The sequence below is a fragment of the Xenopus tropicalis genome, chromosome 6, assembly GCF_000004195.4.
Source record: "Xenopus tropicalis strain Nigerian chromosome 6, UCB_Xtro_10.0, whole genome shotgun sequence".
Classification (NCBI taxonomy): Eukaryota; Metazoa; Chordata; class Amphibia; order Anura; family Pipidae; genus Xenopus; species Xenopus tropicalis.
Genome location: NC_030682.2, coordinates 51,645,301 through 51,668,511, shown reverse-complemented (window position 1 = coordinate 51,668,511; position 23,211 = coordinate 51,645,301). Strand labels below are relative to the sequence as shown.

Below are 23,211 nucleotides of genomic sequence, written 5' to 3'. Positions count from 1 at the left end.
ATATTTATACTGTCCTCATCCTAATGACCTGCATCCTGTTAATGTGATCTGATCTTTGGCCTGACGGCCAAATAATCAATCTAATATCGCCTTCTCAAGGTGGGCATATCAGGGAAAGATACATGTGTTTGGCGATCTCACCAAACGAGCGGACCTTTCAGTGTATGGGCACCTTAAGTGAAGAAGAGCCACAGCTCCATTTTACTTATTGCAGTTCTGATAATTCTGTCAGCCTGAAAGAAAGCAACTATGGGACATAGCCATACAAATATATGGTCACTAGTACAGTAGCCATCCAAATAACAGGCAGGATTGGCCAGTGTGTGGCAGCCTTAGGTGCATATTTATATAAGAGTGAATATAAAGATCACCACAATTTACCAAAAGGGAAATATACTAGCCTTCTGTTCAATTGTGTAGGTTTTTTTTTTATCACAGGGTGAAAATACAGTTGGCTCTTATTTCCACTATTTGATAAATATGCCCCTAAAAATCCTATGCAAGTTAATAAAGAGCAACTAAAATTCCCTCTGGCAAAGTGTGGCAAGCTATATTTGCATCTTTTGATAAATATACGCCTAAGAATATACATTTTTGGGAGGTATATGCCCCCTTTTAAAACCCTTTCCAGTTAATATGCATAGACTGAAAAAAGGTACTATATTGTGATGCAATTTTAGTATTGTAAGTTTTATAGGGAAGAGGCCTTCTGCCTTGTGCCTCTTCAATATTCAGTATTTCAACTTAATTGTGTCTGTATTTTGTATTTATCTTGTATTTTATAATTGTATCAGCCCCTGTTTCTTCTGTTGTTCTGCTGTACAGAGCTGTGCGCACTATTAGCACTATATAAATAAAAACTACATACATACTATGGGAGAAAAACAAATGCAACATCGTTCTCAAATCACTGGAATCATCTGGTTTTAAAAAAAGAATTTTATGGTTCATTGTCTTAGAAAAAGCAGTGACATTTTCATGTTAATGTAAAGTTTGTAATGCGATATCCTAACAATGAGTGCAGAAAATGTGGCTTTGGCGAATGGGGGTAGGGCAGCATATATGCTATGTGTCATGGAATTGCCTTCTTTCAGTATGCTCCCTTTACTAAATCACAAACAGGGTTTATGATAATTATGTAATTTAATTACTTTATTTCTCTTCAGTTCAGAAAAACATTAAATTCATGTTACAATTGCAATGGTAAGAAGAAGAATCTGGTAACAGCATGCCCAGCATTTTCAGATATGTCATAAAGTGTGGATTTTTTTACCCAAAAGTGAACAGTGTTTTTCCATAATCCTGGCGTAATTACAGTCATCAGGGAACATAGTTATGATGATAGTCTCACTTCCGGCGCTTGCCGTCAAAATCTTTAAACATGTGCACTGCACCTATTGCACATTAGAAGCTCTAGAGCAAATGTGCCCCTGGGCAGTAGCCCATGGCAACCATTCAACTGCATTCATTGTTCTACCTGCAACTGGCTGAAAAAAGGCAATCACTGATTGGTTGCTATTGGTTACTGCCCATGGGCACATTTGCCCAGTGTTGATAAATAAACCCTACTGTCTTTATTGGAGGTTGTGGTAGCTCCAGGGTTCCCCTGCATCAATAGACAAATGTGTACTTAATTCAGAAAAGGAGGCAGCATCGCCAAGCACAACTATGTGTAAGTGCAAGGAGCACCTTTTGATGCAAATACCTGAATGTGATTTGTTGCACAACTGGCCTTGGCCAATTTTGTGGCCTCCCAATGGCACTTGCAGTCCCTAATGAACCCTTTTGTGTTCTGTCATGTTAATTAAATTCAGATCATTTCAATGCTTGCACAACAATGTGTAATTATTTTATCCAACTTTACTGTGTTAAAATGAGATACAAATTCTAATGTTCAGCTGAAATCCATAAAGCAGCAAAGGCTCTGTCAGCACAGGCTAGACTCAGTTGCAGATCCCTAGACAAGTCATTTTCCATCTTAAAAATTCCAAATGTGCAACACAAGCAGATTTCATTAGTACATTATGACAATGGCATAGAGCAAGAGTTTGAGCATTTTAGGGCTGATTCACTAAAGGTCGATAAGTTTTATCGCACACTTTTTTGCGTTAAAATAGACGTGAAAATTAATGCGCTATTCGCTACAGTATTACCGCATGCATTAAGTCGCATATCGCATGCGTTAATTTATGCGCTACCGCATGCATTAATTTGCACGCCAAAATAACACTAACGCATGATTCACAAACACTTAGACGCGCTAAATATCGCATTAGTCTATGTAAAAATTAACACCTACTTGGGGCAGGCGGTAATTATAGAAAAGTACAGTTCATGAGCTTTTGGCAATAAAATATGGACTTTGCAGTGGGATTTATTCAAGTCTGTGTTGGCCCTAGAGTGATGCAGCTGCCAGTTAGCAGGGAAATGGTCATTTTCAGTACAGTAATTTTCCGAAAGTAATGGCATGTATGGCCAACGTGCGTTTTTTCGCACGCAGCAAATATTTATACGCGGTGCGTTGATTAGCGCTTGTTCCGTCAAATACCGCAAAAAATATATAATAGTCTTCGCGACTAAAATAACGCAAGCAGCATCGCGCGTAAATTAACGCAAGTATGCTTTTAGTGAATTGTGCGTTTAGATGCGAAAAATTAGACGCGATAACATTTTTAACACATGCTTTAAATAACGCACGTTTTATCGACCTTTAGTGAATTAACCCTTGTGTCTGTGGTGTTTTTTAGTACTGGGAAACCAGTCTATATTGGTTCCCATGAAAATCTCTTGAAACCACTAGCTGTTTGGTTATTCATTCTCATAGAGGCAAATAAAGAGTGGTTCTGAGAATTTTGGTCCCATGTGTTTCAACTCCTAAAAAAACATTGCAGTCAAAATGCTTAAAATGTCTTGCCTGTAAGTAGGCCATACACACCAATATTCGGCCTCTTTCAGACCACGTCTACAGCTTATTTTCTCTTGTATAGGCTCTCCATGATGGGCATTCTGACATTGGGCAGGGACCACATTGGCACTTTGATGGCGTTCTCTACCAATGGGCCTGCATAGGCTTGACCTTACCAAACAAGTGAATTTTAATGTGTTTAGCTAGCTTTTCTTCTGCCAAGGATGTATTACTAGGTCAAACTTTACTTCCTCTACAACTGTTTAATATCACCTACCCTAAAGGTGATATGGTATTTCTTTAGGACATACTCTTTCTTTAGGACTTTGAAGAGCTGAAAAGGGGATTGGGCTTAGCAAAACCATCAGAGGGTATTTGGCTGAATTGTAGTTGTAGCCGACAGGAATGGGAATGGTTCTTGTGAATAATGTATATGGAAAAAAATATTCTAGTATTTAGTTGAATATGAATAATCATACATGTACACTTTGAGTAATAGCACCTAACAATAAGGTACTGTCTACAAATCATGTTTGAAGGAAATGGGTTTCCAGTATTTACCTCTGATGGAACTGATGCTACAATTGCACCTTTCAAGACCTTGTCATATTTTTATGAATTATTAAGCCCTACATTGAAGAGACAATTAAAATAACAGGGTCCAGAGCAGTTATAGCTCTATTTTCTCACATAACAAGCTTTTAATAAATAAAAAAGCATAGGTCATGATCCTACATGATGTCATGGACAGGAGATTGTCCTTCCAAGCATAAAATCCCTCCTGCCTAGATAAATTAATTTTTGCACTCTATTGACTTTAAGACGTTCCAGAACACCACTATGCACTGAATTAGTATCTCCTATGATTATTTATACCTCCTTGGTGTTACAGCTCAGTATTTTTATGTTTTAGCTCCAATTTTCCCTTACCTAGATTTTCTGCCACTTTCAGAGAACAAAGAACATTATCAGAAAGAAAGATGAACCTGCAGAAACTGGGTATAAACAGATACAAACCAAATCAATAAATGTTTCAAACATTTTCTAGTAATTAAAATAAAATACAGCCTGCTACAAACCACAGCTAAAGTTACTGCCACATCAGCTCAGATGTGCGTTGAGCACCCTAGGCCATTTTCCATCCTCCCCATTTTGATGGGACTAGCTACTTGCTGGATAATCCTATGAAAAGAGAGAATGTTTGGCACAAGTGCAGGGGAGGGCTGGTAAGTGACAGGGGTCATTTATCCCCTGGGCTGCCTTACCTAGTTTCAAATAGAATAGAGCTGCTTCACCAAAGAGGGAGTTGCTAAACATTTGCACATCCACAGAGATCCACAGTGAGACCTATTTATGGTTTACTACATGTCAGAAGCTGTAGGCCCGAGGCATGTAAATCGCATAAAAGTCGAGTATAAATTAGTAGCAGCCTTGGGTGGTGTATGTAGTTATATGTATGCTCATGATGGGCTGGTTGTTCAAAAGGAAGGTGTTCAGTCATCAAAATATTTCACACAGAAAAAACACAGCAAATATTGTCCCTTTCAACTATTTTTTGCTGTTCTGCCAAATGCTAAGAACTTTACCTAAGAAGAAAATTCACAGAGAAAATCATGAAATTAGGTTATGATCCCCGTTATCCCTATTTGCTAAATTTTCATTGTGTGGCATGAGCAAAAATCCACCACACTGCCTTCATTTGTATGGAATATGTTCTGTTTATAAATCCATCTATTTTACAATGCTGTGAAATATTTTGGTACTTTATTCATACATGATAAGAATAATAAATGTTGCCCCATATGCTCTGGTGGGGCTAAAATGTTAGGGAACCCACTAGAAATTTCTAGTTGGTGCATTGAGACTATTAATAAAGATACTTGCAATAAACATTTCCCAGCAACTTATATGAACCTACTATAGTACTGTACTGAACAGGTCGACCCTAACCTGCCATCTCCTGTTCCAAAACCAATGTCACCGGACGTGTCAACATTATTTATATAGCCTCCTCTCTCTGACATTAACCGAGCAGACAGATAAAGTACATCAGTAAGAGACACACACACTGACATGATGTGGACAGAGTTTCGCTGCACTGGACAATACAATACTATCCCCCTACTAGAATGGGCACTGCATTTTCTAACAATTGTGTCCACATTAGCTTCCCTTGCAAGGGACCCTACTTAGTGATCAACCACAATCACATTGGAATTCTGGAGAAACAAACATGCAAAATAACATTAAAAACATGCAATTTGCAATTGTGTCTGCTGTCTGCACTGATTCTTTATGCACACAGTGTGCTAAAAAGAGCTTTTGGTTGTGCCTGCACCAGGAGCCATTGCATTGACCCAGGCAGGCAGACTACTTCATTCATGAGCAGTTTCCCACTGAATTCCGTGTTTAACCACAGCCCAAGAATCAGCCCTGTGTAGCCTTATACATTGGCATTGGCCTTATCCAGTTTTAACCACGTTTTAAGCATGAAGTGATGGATTCCATAGTAGGTGGTATACAGATTCTCTCCAAAGCAGAGGGACTTAAAATCCCAGGATCCATCGTTTGAATATAGAAGCACGTGAGGGATTGGTTAAATGGCTCTGTTAGCCTATGGGGCACATTCATGAAAACTTGAGTTCGAATCCCGAATGGGATAAATTCGGATTGGATACGATAATTTCTTAAGATGGCAAATATCATGAAAATGCTTACGAAAAAATCGTATTAGTCATGATAATATCGTATTGGCGATCCGAAAGTCACAAAATTTTCATTCGAACAATTGTAAACAGTGGGAAAACCTTTCCAATTTTTTCGCGCAGTCGTACGGAAAAGTCACGCGGGCGACGAAAAAGTCACGCAAACAACAAAAAATTCAGCGAAAATACGCTCGGAGCATTCGTGTCTTAGTAAATGTGCCCCTAAGTGTAGGTGGGGGAATTAATGAGCTTATGAACAAAAGAGAGGTATTTTTTTTCCCTTAAAGTAATACAGTCATGGGAAAACCCATCAGTTCAAATAGCTTCTCCAGCAGAATCTTGAAATGAAATCTGTTTTTTAAAAACGCAAACAGATTTTTTTATATTTCATTTTGAAATTCCACATGGGACTAGCCATATTCTTCATTTTCTAGGGTGCCACAACCATGTGACCTGTGTTCTGATAAACTTCAGTCACACTTTACTGCTGAGCTGCAAGTTGGAGTGATGTCACCCCCCTCCCATGAGCCAAACAGCAAAACAATAGGAAGGGAGCAAGCACAATGCACTGAGATGGCTGCCTATACACCAATATTACAACTAAAAAAAAATACATTTGTTGGTTCAAGAATAAAATTTTAAATGGTAGAGTGAATTATTTGCTATGTAAACAGTGTAATTTAGAAGTAAAAAGTACACCATAAAAATAATCTCTTTAAGTTTAAATACAACAATGTATTTGTACAAATGCAATACTTTTTTTTTTTAATTCCTGCTAGCTTAGACCAGCTCAATATGCTGTTTTCTTAAAAGACAAAAGGTGTGCAAAGTGCATTTTTTGAACATTTGTTCATGTTTTTTACCCACAATGCCACATTTTCCTGCATTATAGGAAGCCTGCGAATGCATGATGCATCTAAAACAATTGTGTTCAATTCTTTGACAACGCTTTGACATGAATCAAATTGCACTGATAATTCTGACACAGTCATTCCGAGGCTGGCATAAAAATGACTAAAACAAACCTTATACTTCAGGCATAAGTGCACTGTGCCAGTTTATGCAGGCCATACAACCCTGGAGCTTACTGCCATCTTCAGAGGAATCCAATAAAACATTTATGTGTTACCCATCTGATTTTGGAAAATGTCAGAATGGAGTCCCAAAAGCTCAGCAATATCTTGTAACACAGTAACATACTTCTGGGGGGAGTCATACAATGTACCATGAACACTGATCTTACTTAAGATGAAGTCATCTTTAACTCCCTGAGGACTGTATCCTATACCTGTGCAGCTATTTAACCTAACCCCGTAAGTGCCAAACTCCTGCATTATAGATGTGGAGTGCTGTGGCAAAAGAGTGTAAACTGACATTTAGCATCATTATTTCCAAGCTTTTACTTTAAATGTACTGAATACACAATAATGAATAAAAATACTCCCCACTTCTAAAGCAGATACAATATAAATGCCAAACGTAATGCAGAACAGTCACCACAAATAATATACCATATAACTGTATCTGACAAAGTAACTCAAAAACCTTTAAAACAGATTTAACAACCAGTTCTGCTATGTGTAGAAAATGCTATGCTTTCATTCTAAAGTAACTACTACAGGCACACCCCCATGTGTTCATGCTGAGAGCTTCCATTTAAAAATCATAGAACAATACGTTGATGATTCCCAAACTATTTTCTTTGCAGTCCCTGTTATAACAAATGAAGTAGAAAGATGAGCTGACCTGGCTCAGCGCTGTGCAGTACAAGGCTCAATCCCAGATGATTCAGAAGCAGCAGAACAGAATTCCTTACGGAGCTGTACCCTGCAGAGCATCCACAGCCCTGGCTGGGAATGGAGATCCTCAGAGATAACCCAGACTCAAATTCAAAAGGGGAGAGGCGGAGCACAGAATAGTTTTGGTGGGGAAGACTTAAATACACACAAGCTATACATTAGGTTACAGCACTTGGTGAAGGTTCCCAAATGTCATAAGGAAGACTGTTACTGTGTTTTAACACTTCACATATAAAGGCTCATGCTGCAACCCATGCTGCAATTTTTGGCTGCTAATTGTATATTTATTTCCTCACAATGTAGCATTTTCCTTAGAATTCTAGCATCACTGTGGCACTGCGAGTTGTGTCCAATGCACGCGAGGTGTCAAAACATTCACTAAATACCATGCATGCTTCAAGAATTGGGCACAAGGGATGGCACAACGTCTGCCGTGCCAATGTGCTCACCATTATCTGCATTAGTGCACAATTCACTTGGCACAAGTCTGTATTGCCTATTGACACAACCCACCAGTAGAATCTTGGAAATTCTGTCACGTTTAGCCAGGCGGTAATTCCAAGGTTCCCTTGTGTCAACACTTAATTGACAGTTGTCTAAAAAGGATAAAGGAAGAAGAGGGAAGGGGTTATTACAAGTAGAAGTGGAGAGAAGTATATGGATAGATGGAAATAAGGAGAAAGGAAAATAAATGAGAATGAAGATACGGGTATGGGATCCCTTATCCAGAAAGCTCATAATTAAGGGAACGTCATCTCCAATAAATCCAATTATAAGGAAATAATTCATATTTTTTAAAATGATTTTTTTTCTCTGTAATAATATAACAGTATGTTGTACTTGATCTTTCTATATGATTAATCCATGTTGGAGCCAAAACAATCCTATTGGGTTTATTTATTGTTTAAATTTTTTTTTAGTGGACCCCTTATCCAGTAAACTCCAGGTCTCAGGCATTTTGGGTAATAGGTCCCATGCCTGTAGCAGAATACATTTGGAGCAAGATAAAAGGAAGGACAGAGAGGATGAAGAAAAAAATAGAGAAATTGTGGTAGTAGGAATGTATGAGAGACATAAGAAAACAAAAAATATGAAAGAAGAAGATAAAAGGGTTTCAGTTACCAAAATAACGCAAGGTGCAAACTACCCTCTTTTATTGCACTTTGATCCTTGCCCCAGAGAGAGATGGTTTCTTTCTTAGGAGAAAATCTTTATGCTCATAGAACGCAAAACAAAGAGTTGTCACTCACTATGTTTGCAGCGCTGCTTCATAATTTGCTACAAAATGTTATTGCGTCTTATTTTTCGCGTCTTAATGCAGGATTCACTAAAAGGATATTTGCATTAATTTAGATGCAATTCTGTTTGCGTTATTGCAAATACTATTTTCATGCAGTATTCGATGCAAAGCGCACTAATTAACGCAGTGCGCTACTTATTGCGCGCACGCCATATTAGCCATACACACCATTACGTTCGTAAAACTACTTTTGAAAATGACCATTTCCCTGCAAATCACACTGCAAAGTCCATATTGTGTTGCCAAAAGCTTATTAACTGTACTTTTCTATAATTACCGCCTGCCTCAAGTAGGTGGTCATTTTCGCACAGACTAATGCGATATTTAGCGCATCTAAGTGTTTGTGAATCATGCGTTTTATTTCTGCGCGAGAATTAATGCAATGCGGTAAAATTAATGCATGCAGTTGTGCGCTATATAACGCAAGCAATATGCGACAACGCATGCGATAATACTTTAGTGAAACGCATGTTTTTTTTTGCGTCAATTTTAACACACAAAATCATGCTATAACGCTTATCGCACTTTAGTGAATTAACCCTTATTTGTCTTTTATGCTTTATCTACTACAAACTGTCACAGCTAGCAGTGCTTTGCAAAATACCAGGGCCAGAACTAGGGGTAGGTAGACACAATTGTCAGGGGAACTGGGAACGTACCACTTTAGCCTGCCTGCCTCTAGTTTCATCCTTCTGGAGTCCGGATTCCGCGCACAAATTGAGTTGTGTAAGGTGAGGAGCGAATAGAAGTGGGTGCTTCACTTGGGCGCCTCCATTTCTAGGCCTGCAACTGCAAAAAATTGATGATTTGTAAGTCCCCTGCTTTTAGAGCAAGGGACTGTAATTCTATAGGTCTGTTGTTTCTGGAAGAATTTTACAAGATTCATTTTAAGATTTAATTTTTAATCAATTAGCTTACATTAATGTAAGCTAAATGGATACAGCAGCTTGGGGTTCAATTATTTTATTAATTTTTACTTTTTTATATTAAAAGTTTTGGAACACATGAATATTGCCTTCTGGGTCCTATATTTGCACATAAATATTGTGCAAAAAGATACCCTTTCACTTTGTCCAAGCAAGAATGTGTTCCAATCCATTGCGACATTAAGGTTAAGGTAGACTGTTGTTCAGGATGCATGTATCTCACAGGGTTGGACTGGGCCCTGGAAAAAAAACGATGGGCCCCAGCGGTGTCCTTTCCTGATGCATTTAATTTGAGCACATTCAGGGGAGGATGTCGGGTAGGTGGCAGGGGTTAGGGGGCACAGTGGGGGCCCCTGTGGGGAACGGGGACGCGGCCAACAGAGGCACCTGGGGGGGGGACCCTGGGGTGGCAGCCCTGGTGGGCCCTACACCGACCCTGGTCCCATATTTTATTAAAAATGCCCATATAATTGTCTAATTGATATTTTAGTTACTTAATTACATGGATCAAACAAGCATTTTTCTTTGTCTTTAATGTAAAAATGTATAACGTGTAATTGGTGATCACCTTCATCGGGCAAATTGCCCAGTGTACAACCAACCCAATACTTTTTACTTTTGAAAAAAAGCTATCCTTTTTATTTTTGCAAGAAAAAGGTAATAATAAATATCTACAGGCTGAAGGATTTCTATAATGTCTGTACTAATTCTACAAGACCTTTTTGGATAAGATTTGCACATGCCATATAGTGTATGCAATATTTCTCCCACACATCATGGCTCATGCAATGCTAGTAATTCTAAGAAAAAGGTTTTCTGGTGTCAATATTTCTTTAACCAGCTGTAACCTGACATCACTCATATGGTGGATAGGGCTCCATCCTGTGCCCTGTCTTAGAGGCGGGCAATCGTTTCTCCTAACTGGAGTGCACACAGGGGTGTATTTTAGTGCAGCATATGCGTGACGTCACTTCCCCCAACGCCTGCAACCCCCTATTCTCCTCATCCCCCAGCTCTGTCCTAGGGAAAGCTGCAGCGGAGGCTAGGGACATTTTTTTTACATTAATAAAATGTGCCTCCCTAGGCACTGGTGCCTTAATATACTGTAAATACACCCCTGAGTGTACACCAAATCAAATTTAAGCTCTGGTGAGAATGCTTGTTTCAACTATTGCAGTTCTTTGGGTTCCTGAACTGATGGAGCAGGGGGAACGAGGCATGGGATTTAAGCCTCAGCACTAGTACTTCCTTCTCTCAGTGGTGGCAATTTAAGTACAGATCTGTCTTGGTGCAGTTGATCTTTGCTATGAATGCTGCTCTGACGGTGTCCATAAAAAATGTCAGTATATGTTATAAACTGTTTGATGTGATGTCAAAACACACTATTTATAAGAATATAAATTTATAATTTACAGTTTGGTCCTTAAATAAATTATCACTGCTACAGATTATATAGTGAATAATATACCCCCTTATTGTGCAATATAAGTCACTGAGGAGTGGCATGGCTTTTATACAGGTCAAGGAACTCTGAGCTGACTTTCAGATTTTACAATAGCGGGTATACCTTTCATATAATGCACACATTTAGTGAATCATGTGACATAAATTATATCTCTGAGCACCAGTTATAATTGATGACATCACTTAGCACAGATTATAAGTATATAATTTACAGTGTATTTATGGCTCTGTGTATTATATCATGTGTATATTCCCTGTTAAAATCCAATATTATAGATTATATATACATAGACATATACACATATTAAATGTTTCTCCCAGTCTTTATTTCCTTCTTTAGATGACAGTTACACCTAAATGTCTGGAAGTGTCAGAATCTCCTGAAGGATAATAGATGAGTTGATGACCTCTTGCCCTTCATGCATTTACCTAGATGCACAGCTCCAAATAATAGTATATGCCTCTGGGTTTTCACTATTCATAAACCAGCACAAGAAAGAAAAGGTGGAATGTCCTTCTGGCATTTAGCATTTAAACACAGTATTATCAAAGATCAGACACACCATATTCCACATGCTACCTCCACTTCAGTAACAATAAACCTAGAGAAATATAGAATTAGGAGATACATGGTGCTAATTTACAAATATGAGGCAAAATTGCATCAATGCAATTACCCATTGATGTTGTAACCTTTAGAAGACTGATTGAATCTAATTGGTGATTGGTTGTTATGGGCATCTATACTTGTATAATTTAGCACCATTGATAGTAAATGAGCCTTGCATATCTATTGAATCTGTAACGTTGATTCTGGTTTATTTTTTTTTAGTTTCTTTTTGCATGTGTCTGTAATTTAAAACTGCAAACCAGAACTGTCAGCAGTGCATACCTTTATGGGTGAGTTCATCTGCGAGTGTCAGAACCTTTTCTAATAAACTAGCAAGCCATTTGTCTTTTATATAGCACCAGCAATTTATATTACACACAAATAAGAGACTTGTACTGTATGTAATCAAACAAGGGATGCACAATTAAAGAAGAGCTTGTCCTTCGCCAATAGTAAATAACTGGTGATAATGGCTTTTTTTTAATGAATGCACAGCATAGGGATTTATCTGGGTTGAATACAGTAGGATCATAAATTCTGTGTTACAAAATGTTTCTTACAGCTATGTTTTATATAAATGGAAATAACATTTTCAGGAGAACTTCTTGGCTATCATTCCCATCCACTTCTTCAATCTTTTTATAATGGTTAAAGAGAAACTTCCCTTTCTGCATATGCCTTCTAGTCTGTTAAAAAGTCTTTGTTATGTCATAAATCTCAGTTATGTCATAAAATGATTAATTTAATAGGTGGCAAAGCACAAAAACAGGTATAATTATAATATAATTAAGCTCACATTGACACCATTCACAACGCTCTGCCAATATGTGCTCCAAACTTATATCACTTTGCACAAAAATTAAAACTTGGTTGTGTAGGTTTTTATAATGGGTATGGCCATCTTAACTACAAGTTATACAAATGATGTACGTAGAGCATTACCATAACTGTTTTTAATCATACACTACACTATCTATAGAGTCTTCCACAATTTTTTCTAAGTTCTACTTCCCTCCTCCACACGTCCCACTCCCTAATTCATTTTATCACATTCACCCTCAACCCAAAGCAACGTTCCCACCGCATTCCTCTTCTGTCTTCATATCCACCCCCATTCCATTTCATATTTCTTCCCTTACTTCTTTCTAATGAGTCACATGCATTTGATCCTGAAACATATTTGGTTTCTGTTTTGTACTTTTAAAGAAAGAGATCCTCTTATCTATATCTACAGTGTATAATCAATGCAGCATCTGATAACATTTTTATTGAGCATGGTTATATCTCTTTGGTCCAGTCGAAGTGATGCAGCAGTTTATGTTTTGCCAAAATCTTTGATGTAAAATTTCAAGTGCTTCATTTTTCACACATTAGAACAACCATTTCCCCTAAAACACATCAGTCCTAATGTTGGATTTAAGCCCAAAATCTAACCACACATCTGTTGCAGCATCTGTACTATAACAGAGGCACAATTTGGGGCAGGAATAATTGCTTCCGCTTCAATCTCTCGGGGACTTTATTCTACATATTCCGATTTTCTACAGAAACTCTAACTCCCTTTTGCTATTAATTTCACTTTATTTTCTTAAGATCAACTGATTGGATCAATGTTAATACTTATACATCTGTTTTAGACTTACTTAAAAAATTCTTGTTCTGGATAATGCAGTGAATTCTCATAATTGAAGGTTAATATCTCTAAGTGCTTTTGGTTAGGAATATTGAAACATGATTAAGTTGTAGATATATTAGATTATAGAGGACAATAAGAGATATAAAAGATGTAGAAGCACCTCCTAATGGGTCACCGTGCAGTACAATTATGCATTTAGAATCCCATAAACCTTGTTGGTTTTATTGTTTACTGAAACCCTCATGTGTGAGACATGCTTTTTCATGAGAATTTGATCACTGACCAGACCTGACTGACAGAGCTGGGCCATGCAATATTGGCAGCTGAGGCAATACTTGAAACCTCCCATGCTCTATGCTCTATGCTTGGAAGGAAATTACAACCCACCCAGCCACTTGCTCTGTACACAATTCTCCAGCCCACTGCTCTATCTTTACAGCTGTGGACTGTGCTAGGTTGTTGGGACCTAGATCAGGAGCTACCTGTTTACCTTTTGTATCTGGATAAATCAATCCATCAACCAATTCATATTTTTATGTGAGTTTTTGTATGAGTTTTCTAACCAATCTCTGAAAAACGTATTACATCAAGTGGCTGGAAATCTGAAATCTTAGCCCACAAAGGCCCTTGAGGTCTGGAGATGAAAACCATGATAAACAATATATCATATTAGTGCTGTGATATATAACATATTACAGCTGCTGTTTTTTTTTTTAAAAAATGTAGCAAAAAAATGTATTTGAGATATGTGCGTTTGCTATCATGTACTTGATAAGTAGGAAAATTAGTGTGCAGGTCTGTTCCCAATGTAAGTGTTTTATTTGCACAATATGTTTAAAAGTCTCTGAACCTATATCAGATAAAAGTAACCCCATCACACAGTGTATTACAAATAAATTCAATATGTCATTAGCAAACCACCCCTCACCAATTGCATGTGTATGGGGCCCCACTGTTCCTTATCCTGCCTCTTTGCCTAGCATATAAAATCTTCTCCATGCTGTACATTATTTCCTGTCTTATTTTTATAAACCTTTTTTTATACATAGAAGCCTTGTGAGTTTTAATTTAAGGTGGAGGGGGTATTTATTTCATATCTGAAGATATGTTTTCTTTCAACAATGTAAATTATAAGACTGGGCACTGCACTTTCTGGAGCTGAATGTGTACACAGTGTCAACCACTCCAGACTTCAGCACTTAATATCCTCCTGTTTGTGTCTGTTCGTCTGCAAACTCCACAGGGCAGGGATTTCCTTCCCCTTGTCTTTTTGACACTTAGCTTTTAATCTTTCATGTAAGTGTTCATATTTATATGTATCTATTATTGTATTGACCCCTGTTTGTTTTTTGTTCTGCTGTACAGAGATACATTAATAAACTGTGCTAAATGAATAAAAATATACATACATACTTAGCAACATAGGAAATTATGTCATTTCTGATATCTCACAAGAAAACTTTAGGAGTTGATCAATTATTATACTGAAGAATCCTTCAGGATTCCCATCAGTTTGGTATTTTTCCAGTTTATGAAACTTCCGTGACCTTTGGAACAGCAGTGTAAAGTGAAATTACAGAATTCATTATTGCTTTATTCAGTATTTTTCAGTAAAATTTCTCATGTCTATGTCTGAAAATTGATAGAATATTTTATCAAATGGATACTATACCCCTTGTTCAACATGGGAATTTGCTGGGAATGTGCTGCACATACTTTTTTCCTTTTGTTTTATTTAAAAAAATATATGTTTTTTGTTAATTTGAGCAAAAAAACGAAGAAAAACTGAAAGTGTTACTTTCCAACATCTTCTGTAGGTTCTTGCAAACAGTTGTTGGAGAAGTCAGATATTCAGATTACCATTGTAAAGGTAAACAAAAAGCATTATAAATGTCTGTTTACCTGTGCAATGTACATAACCAAACGGGAGGAGGGGGTTGTTTGTACACAGATCGTTATCTATATTTAAGCTAAAGATTATTACAGGGATGATGGACACAAATGTGGAAACAAAATAATGACCATTAGTGCCTTATATTGAGTGGAATTTATTTTATATTGCATGAAGAATATATCTGGTCTGTCATATGGACATTATTAAGGCATTGTTCTGCACATATTCAGAAATATCCAGTCTATATTTATTTAGGAATGAACAAAGGTTTTCAAAAAATGTAAAGCTAGATCATATGGAGTCTAAGTTGAATCATCTGTTGTAGCATTATGCAGGTTAAAGCCACTATATTATACTGTTTGATATCTGGGATATTTAGCCTATTATACAATATTAGTGTTTCAGAAATCCTACACACATATGCTTATTGTTAAGTTACAAAACATTGATTTCCATTGTTTCTTCAATTAAAAGTGGAGATATAGTTTGTAAATTATACCACAGTCTGGGAAATTACACCGTTTTTTAATAGATAGCCCATCCGAAAAAAAAAAATCTGAAATATAACTTGTATTTTCAAATGTTAGCATTAAGCCTTTCTTCATATAATTTCTAAGAATTTAAGGGGTCTGGAGGCCACAGTAGGTGATGTTATACTCCCATATTAAGGTGAAGACACACGGAGCTACTAGTAGCAGCTACTTGTCACGGCTACAGAAATAGACAATGCTGATCATTTACTGATAATTGTCTCTACATGTGTTTTAGCAGAGACAATTTTCAGTATTGTCTATGGCAGGGTATTTTCTGGCTTTTAGTAGCTGTGACAAGTAGCTGCTACTAAGTAGCTCTGTGTGTCTTCACCCTTAGATATAACTAATGCATAGATTTTTCCAATTGATTAATACTAAAATAATAATAACAAATTAATAATAAATAAGATAAATCTTGTGGCTGCTTTAAAACTGAAGATATACAGAAATAGTTATCAGAGAATGCCGGATTGAGCCCTTTCAGGGGAGGAGGATAAAATATTTGTTCAGAGAGGCTACCAATATATAACTTTCTATGAGAGATCTTAATACTATATAGTTATATAAGGCAGCCAGTCTCTTTCCAGGGAATCTAAATCTCTCTAAACCTTTATTATTCTCTGCCTGTGCTCCTTACCTAGTATTGATATCCCGGTATGCCTAAAGTATTCTAAAGAGGGGGTCTGTGGCAGGACTAAAGGTGGCCACACACGTGGTGATTTGCGATCTTTCGTGCGACCATCAGTAGCACGAAAGATCGTTCCAATCCGCCACTAACGTTCAGGGCTGAAACAGCAGATAAGGAGGTAGAAACAATAGGATTTCTACCTCCTTCTGCCAATTCAGCCCTGAAGGCAGATTTTGCTCAGGCGCCTTCTATGGTGCCCGATCACAATCTTTTAACCCGCCCGATCGGTGAGTCGACTTGCCGACTTGCCATACACGCACCGAATATCGTACAAAACAAGGTTTCGTACAATATTATCGGTGCGTGTATGGCCAGCTTAAAACAATGTGGAGAAAGAGGTAGACATGAGATACATGGTTTTATTTGATGACAAGTGTGTACCCAACTACTACAGGTATGGGACCCATTAGCCAGAAAGTTCTAAATCACGGAAAGCCCGTCTCCTATAGACTCCATTTTAATCAAATAATTACATTTTTTTAAAATGATTTCCTCTTTCTCTGTAATAATAAAACAGTACCTGTACTTGATCCCAACTAAGATATAATTAATCCTTATTGGAGACAAAACAATCCTTTTGGGTTTAAATACTGTTTAAATAATGTTTTAGTAGACTTAAGGTATGGAGATCCAAATAACAGAAAGATCCCTTATCTGGAAAACCCCAAGTCCTGAGCATTCTGTATAACAGATCCCATACCTGTACTACAAAACTTTTTTTTCCATGGTCAGTCCATGGTCGACTAGTTTGCCATACTTTTTGGCCAAAAATGCGAATTACATTCAGTAAGACATTTAATAATAGTATATCCTATTTTCTCTGTCTTTTGAGGGTCTATGGCTAAATACTGTATATACTGTATAAAGGAGGAAACACTGCCTGACTGGAGAGTCTTTGCTAAAATGAAAACTGTAAAGCCTTGTTAATCTGCATAATAACTTGCATAAAATGTTTTAGCAAAGAAACCATTTGTAAGTTTAAATTACTAGAAAGTATATGGAGGTTTACAATGAGTTTTTTTACATCCATAACCTGATTTCTTATCTGAGGTATATATACAAAAATTCAAAATATATAACTTTCTAACAGAGCAATGGCACATGGGGTGATTTCTGTCTCCTGCACCCACAATTATAAGCAATAGTGATATTATAAGTCACCGAGATGTTCCATGACCATTTAAGAGGCAATAGGCCGAGTGCTTTTATACAAGTCGTGAAACTTCAAGGTAACTGCTAATATCCTCATATTTTACAACAGGGGGTACATTTTTATTATATTCCACACATTTTAAGGAGTCATATGACAGAAATTACATAACTAAGCATTAGTGATGAACACATTTTTTGGCCAGGCATGGATTTGCATAAAAATTTCACATTTCACTATCAGAGAATTTATTCACGAAACTGCTGCAAAAATTTGCTGTGAAAAAAAATGCACCAAGACAAAAATGTTGGCGAAAGCAAAAAACACCCATTGGCTTTAATGCATTTGAAGTAAGCATAAAAGTTGCGCAGAAAAAATGTCATGCACATAAAATTATAATTGATGACATCACTAAGCACTGCTTATAAGGATATAATTTACAGGATACTCATGGCTATTGTGTATTAAATAAACAATATATATATATGTATATATACAATTTTTTTTTTGACGCGTGCAACAATTCTTTTTTACATGGTTGCGAAATCATGTCACAAAACTTCACACATTGGCAGTGCACTCCAGGTCAGCATAAAAAGCTGCAACAGTTGGTATTAAAATCGATCAACCTTTATTTGCACATTTAAAAAACACAGCTTGAGGTCTTACGCGTTTCGTGACAGCGCACTTCCTCAGAGACCTCTCTCCATTTCTTACACATAGGGAATATATACCCATAATCCCGCCCATAAAATTACCATATCCAATGGCATCCATTACAAACATATACATATTCCATGAACTAATTAGATGTGCCTATTAAGTAGTTAATTGTTCACACAGCTTTATATCCTGAACTTTTCAGATAATCAGTTAAAAAAGAAACTACATAACATTACAATTACAGTTACAATCCTTTGGATAAATACATTGTTGCAGCAAGTTAATCAAACTATGAACTGCTTTCAAAAGTAACAGCTTATATCCAATGTTAAATTCAGCCCTGGTGGTTGCCTTGTGCACAGTTTATAAATCCACTTCACTTCTGCCCATATCAGTTTTGATTGTATATCATGTCATGCACATAAAATTATAATTGATCACTAAGCACTGTTTATAAGGACATAATTTACAGGATACTCACGGCTCTTGTGTATTAAACAATATATATGTGTATATTTACAATTTTTTTTGACGCGCGCAACAATTTATTTTTACATGGATGCAAAATCATGCCTGGCAAACATTTCTCCCATCACTAATAATTAGTAATTGTCAAAGGGACACAAAGGAAATTGTGATTTTAGAAAAAAATAAAAATATTTAGAGTATACCGTAGTATCATTCATTTTACATGTACAAACTATTATATATATTATATAATTATAAAGATATCATCCTCAAGAGTAATGCTTTATACAAATGCAGACCAGGCTACTAAGAAAAAATATTTTATATTCAAGCATAACTGCTCATCCCTTGGCAATTCATATTTGAAACCTAGAAAGATACACATTTTTGTAGTTCCAGGGCATGTTTCAATTTGTCAGACACAATAAGCCATGCCCCAAGCCAAACAGCTTTCCTGAAATTCAATGGAATTCTATTCTGTGCTTCAGGGGGAGAAAGAAGTGTTTAATGCTTAGGTAAGAATAAGTGATTTAAGTAAACATTCCAGTAAGATACCGGGGAATTTGCAAGAGTGATTGTATTATTTTAGCTCTGTTAGAAATACTTGTGTTGTCAAACCTGCCCATGTACTATATGGAACTTATATGCACCCTGTAAGTTTAAATATCTTAGAAACACATGATATCACTGCCTTGTACTAAGGGGCACATTTACTAACCCACGAACGGGCCGAATGCGTCCGATTGCGTTTTTTTCGTAATGATCGATATTTTGCGTTTTTTTTTTTTGCGTATTTTTCGCGACAATTTCCGAAAAGTCGTAAAGACGCCGAAAAAATCACAAAAAACACGAAAAAGTCGCAAAATGTTCGTTTTCAAATCGGAATTTTTCCAATTCGGTTCAGATTCGTGTCTTAGTAAATGTGCCCCTTAGTCTACGATGAATTAAAAATGGGGAATTGGAGAAATATATATTTCAATGGCTACTAAAGCTAGTTTTTTTTTTATTTTAGAAATCACAGGAAAGCTTATTTTATTGGGACATAAAAATATTGCAGAAAAGAAGTCATAATAAAAAAAAACTAATATGTGGCTTTAAAAATATTTACTATGAAAATCATAAAAAAGACCGAATAAGCCTTAACTAAATAGCCAAGTTATACCAAGTGTTTGTCTGGTTTCTTTCTACCCTTTTTTATTATAATTTTTATAAACAATGACCTAACATGCATGCAACATGAAACATCCTTCTTTTTTAATTACTCAATAACCAAAATCACACTGTGTGATGGAAAAGGTTAAACATCATGATCTCCAATTAAATAAAGTCCTTTCAACTTAGCTAACAAATGCTTTTGTTCCTAGAAACTGGCTGCACCTCGAAGTAAACTTCAGCATTGGGAATACAGTTTGCTTCATTCTCCACTTAACACATTGAGCACCAGAGATCTGAGATTCAGTTCAGAATTCAGCAAAATCCTAGCCCTTTCCAACTATAATTCGATTCCAGTTTGGTTTGTGTTGCTCCCCATATCTTATTACATTTGAATGTGGCTCACAGGTGAAAAGGCTTGGGGATCCCTGCTCTAAAACATACAGCTATGAAAGGGAAAGAGCCCCTCTTTTACTAAAGACCCAACAAGGGGTACATACCTCTCAACTCGCATTTCAATAATAAAGTGTTTGTTAAGCCCTTTCTGATTTCTGGCTGAGACTCTTGAAACAATGTACTAGAATTTGGTTCTCCCCAGGTCTGGTAAACAACTGACTTCTGGTACACTGTTTCAGGAGTCAGAACCAAAAGTACTGACAATATAAACAGCCAGATAGGTATGGATTTCAGTTTCAATTACATTTACAAATAAATGTAAATTAGTTACAGAGACATCTAGGGATGCTGAAGATTTTACTATAAACCATCTCTTGTGCAGATTTTATGAACAAAAGTATTTTTATTCAGGAGTATAGGAATGCAGAAACAGTGCTTGTCTTTATGTCAGTAATTTTACATGCACTGTGCTTTAGCATGTGATATGTATACTTTTTGTGTTTATGCATCTGTTTTGGAGTGTAGTATCAGTGGATACACATGGGACCACTCAGTTGTGTCTGTTTTAAACTGAATCCCACTAATGTATTTCATATGTGCCATTTACAAATAACAGATGTTTCACAAATTAACATAACAATGAGTATGATTTAGCCATTTACTTTGAATAGGAGTGAGTGCTAAAGCATAGTAGGTGGGTCATAAACCAAACATGGCTTTTTATTTTAGAGGTCAATATGGCAGTGTCTCGGATGTGCCATTGGCAAGTTTCCTTAAAATATATTTTTATGTAAAATTAGACCTTTTGTTAAAAGGGATAAACAACATGCAGGCTAACTGTTCACAAGCCAAATTCATAGCCAACTCAAGTCTAATTCATAGTCATCACTACAGTATATTATTTATATAAGAATGATTAGTCTTATGTATGAATATAGTTCCTGTATATGGTCATATAAATTGGGGGGGCCCTTTATCTTTATAAACTGTATGTACAAAAAGAAAAACAGAGTCACACAGTGTGCAAGAGTGGTATGTTTTTACCTAATGTGGTTCAGTGATGCCAGAAAGTTTACATGGATGGACAGTTGTCTTTTATACAAAACAAATTAATTATATTGACAACACATTTGTGATTTAATGATTTATATGTTGCATATACTACATTACATTGCCTAATAGAATGACTGTAATGCAGTACTGTTCTTCATCGGAACTGGAAGTCATGGGTATGTACAGTGCACCTGTAAAGAGCTGCCTAACATGTTTGCGTTTTATATAAAAGGATACTGCTGATAATAAATATGTATAGCACATTGGGAAGGCATATTGCATGCTAGTCTTAGGGGCTGATTTACTAATCCACGAATCCGAATCCCGAATGGAAAAAATCGGATTGGAAACGAACATTTTGCGACTTTTTCGTATTTTTTGCGATTTTTTTCGTTGCCGTCGCAACTTTTTCGTAGCCGTTACGACTTGCGCGAATTGTCGCGACTTTTTCGTAGCCGTTACGACTTGCACGAATTGTCGCAACTTTTTCGTATTGAGTGCTAGTAAACGGCGGGCAAACCTTTCCGATTTTTTCGCGACGGCTACCAAAAAGTCGCGACAATTCGCGCAAGTCGCAACGGCGACGAAAAAAATCGCAAAATACCGGTCATTACGAAAAAAAAGTATTCGGACGCTTTCGATCCTTTCGTGGATTAGTAAATCAGCCCCTTATAATCTGAACACAAATGCTAATATTAGATCAAGGTATGCAGTGAAAAATATATGTTAATGTCCAATGCAAATTACATAATAGTAAAGCCAGGATGTAGAGCTATCAGATAATTTATATGTAAAGAATTAAGCTTTAAATAATCTCTAGAGTGGTCTCGTTTCACACACAGACGTGTTTTCTGCGAGTAGTTTTCTGTGTACATAATTGTTATTTTTGATATGCCCAGATCTGAACTGAATGCACTAATCAGATAAATCCCAGAATGAACCAGTTATCTCTACATTTATACTGCCTACCTATTATGAAAATATATAAAAATATTTATAATTAAGATGTCAGGGTTTTATCATGCTTATTATTGCCTTGCGCCTGCAATTGTGTTGTTGTAAAATATGGCTGAAGCATCAAGAGGAAACTGTAACTAGCAAATATGCAATTTTAAGTATGTGGCAGAGGGGAGATTAAATAAAATGTTATACAGTAATTTACAAGTATATATTCAGGTCCACTGATTAGAATATGTCAATCAGTTTTAACATTCAACATAGTGGATAATGTGTTTTAGTGCTGATCTGCACAAGGACAAGCTCAAGCGTGTCTTCATATAACATTCATCTTGTCCATTGACCTCTGACTCCACAAGTGCCTCATGAACATTTGGATCAAGCCCCTTCATGCTTTCCTAAAGTGATTGTTCTCCTCCCTCTGCTTGTTTAATCTGCTGGTTATTTTCTTTCCAACTATAACCTCCACCTTCAAATCTATCTATTTACACTTTCGCACTCTTTCACAGATGTCCTGTTAGTCTGTATTTCAATATTCTATATATAATTTTTACAGGCTAAGGACATGGAGCTCTTGCCCAATTCCTGCAGATTTATCAAAATGTGGGATTAGAGTTTACCACAGAAAAAAATGAACCCACTTTCTATTATAGGCATCCCTGATTTACATAGTTTTTTTTTATAAAGCTGGGAATCCAACCTTCCTTCATTGGCCACACCACTCTAAATGGATCATTTTCAGATGATACATCACACCGATGCGTCGAGTGGATTACTTTTTCCAAGAACTGTTTATAAGAAATAGATTTATTTCTTTATCTACCTTTTTTTAATTGACACAAGACTTTCATTTATCTAAAAACACCACAACAGACCAGATTTAGCAGAATTCCAGAGTTCTACCTCATCCCC

The 23,211-nt window shown here is 36.6% G+C and overlaps 1 protein-coding gene across 4 annotated transcripts in view; it reads right to left on the bottom strand.

Moving 5' to 3' along the window:
- Nucleotides 1–7,474, bottom strand: part of col6a5 (collagen type VI alpha 5 chain) — a 104,971-nt gene extending 97,497 nt beyond the window's left edge. For 3 of the 4 annotated variants that reach the window (XM_012965534.2, XM_012965535.2, XM_012965536.2), the window contains exon 1: nucleotides 7,357–7,474. The gene's annotated coding sequence lies outside the window, so the exon portion shown is untranslated. Of the gene's footprint in view, nucleotides 1–3,835; nucleotides 3,901–7,356 lie in introns of all 4 variants that reach the window. The other variant, XM_031903527.1, reaches the window with a different exon arrangement.
- Nucleotides 7,475–23,211: the final 15,737 nt, after the last annotated feature.